General features: G+C 45.2%; 1 pseudogene; it reads left to right on the top strand.

Moving 5' to 3' along the window:
• Nucleotides 1-518: 518 nt before the first annotated feature.
• On the top strand, nucleotides 519-1,563 carry LOC128578089 (endophilin-A1-like; annotated as a pseudogene).
• The last annotated feature ends 255 nt before the right edge of the window (nucleotides 1,564-1,818 follow it).

The following is a 1,818-nucleotide window of genomic DNA, read 5'->3' as shown; positions in this document are numbered from 1 at the left end:
AAAAAGGCATATTTCTTCTAAGTTGTCAAATTTATGAATATAGATTTTTTATAGTATTCCCTTAGAAATCTTTTAACAGTTTCAAAATCTGTAGCAATGCCTTATATTTCATTGACATTCTTGATTTGTGTCTTCCCTCTTTGTCTTAATTAATGTTTAAATATTTTATTTTTGTTTTACAAAAGCATTTTTAAATTGACATTCTCTGTTATTTTTCTGTTTAAAGTATTGCTATTATCTGCTCCTAAATTTATAATTTCCTCATTTTGCTTGTTTTGCGTTTATTTTCTTCTTTTCTAATTTCTCCTGGTCAAAAGTTATATTATTAATTTAAGATTTTTCACTTTTGGTCAGGGTGTCTCTCTGCATGAGCCCGCATCTGGTCTTGGCTCATCGCCCCCGTGCCTACAGCCCAGGCAGTGGCAGAAGGAGCAGCAGCCAGGCAAGGGTACAGCCCCGTTCTGTCCCCCGTTCCCACTCCACCGCACCCGGCAGCCACCCGCTTGTCCTCCTGCACCATGTCAGTGGCCGGGCTCAAGAAGCAATTCCACAATGCCACTCAGAAAGTTAGTGAGAAGGTTGGAGGAGCCAAAGGAACCAAACTAGATGATGACTTCAAAGAGATGGGAAAAAAAGTGGACGTCACCAGCAAAGCTGTGATGGAAATAATAACTAAAACAATTAAATACCTTCAATCCAATCCAGCTTCCAGAGCTAAGCTCAGCATGATTAAGACCATGTCAAAAATCTGCGGCCAAGAGAAGGGGCCAGGCTACCATCCGGCGGAGGCGCTGCTGGCAGAGTCCATACTCAAGTTTGGAAGAGAGCTAGGGGATGACTGCAACTTTGGCCCAGCTCTTGGTGAAGTGGGGGAGGCCATGCGGGAACTCTCGGAGGTGAAAGACTCTTTGGACATGGAAGTGAAGCAAAACTTCATTGACCCTCTTCCGAACCTTCATGACAAAGATTTTAGGGAAATTCAACATCATCTGAAGAAGTTGGATGGTCGACGCCTGGATTTTGATTATAAGAAGAAACGACAAGGCAAGATTCCAGATGAAGACCTTCGTCCAGCTCTAGAGAAATTTGATGAATCCAAAGAAATTGCTGAGTCAAGCATGTTCCATCTCTTAGATATGGTTATCGAGCAGGTGAGCCAGCTCTTGGCTCTTGTGCGGGCCCAGCTGGAGTACCACAAGCAGGCAGCGAAGATCCTCCAGCAGGTCACAGTCAGACTGGAGGAGAGAATAAGACAAGCTTCATCTCAGCCTAGAAGGGAATATCAGCCTAAACTGCAGATGAGTCTAGAGTTCCCAACTGCAGACAGTACTCAGCCCAATGGGGGTCTCTCCCACACAGGCACTCCCAAACCTTCAGGTGCCCTGCTGCCAAGCCCGGTATGACTTTGAACCTGAAAATGGAGGGGAGTTGGGTTTTTAAGAGAGTGATGTCATCACCCTCAGTAACCAAATAGATGAGAACTGGTATGAGGGGATGCTTCGTGGCCCATCAGGCTTATTTCCCATCAATTATGTGGAAATTCTGGTTGTCCTGCCCCATTAGGATGTTAGCCTGGCTGGCTCACATCCTCTTGGCCCAGATAGTTATGGTTAACCACTGCTTTGGTAATGCTGCTTACAACACATCCCAAGTGCAGGCTGCAGTGGTCCATGTCGTCAAGCCCCACCAAGTGTCTTTGGTTGACTCATGTGTACCTACAAGGTGATAGATGGTGTCTTACCAGCCTGGTGGGCATGTCATGTGCTTTCTAAACACCATCTGAGACCAGCCAGTAATCACAGAACTTCTGTTTGCACA

Source organism: Nycticebus coucang, chromosome X (assembly GCF_027406575.1).
Source record: "Nycticebus coucang isolate mNycCou1 chromosome X, mNycCou1.pri, whole genome shotgun sequence".
Taxonomy (NCBI): Eukaryota; Metazoa; Chordata; class Mammalia; order Primates; family Lorisidae; genus Nycticebus; species Nycticebus coucang.
This window is presented reverse-complemented; position numbering and strand designations above follow the sequence as displayed.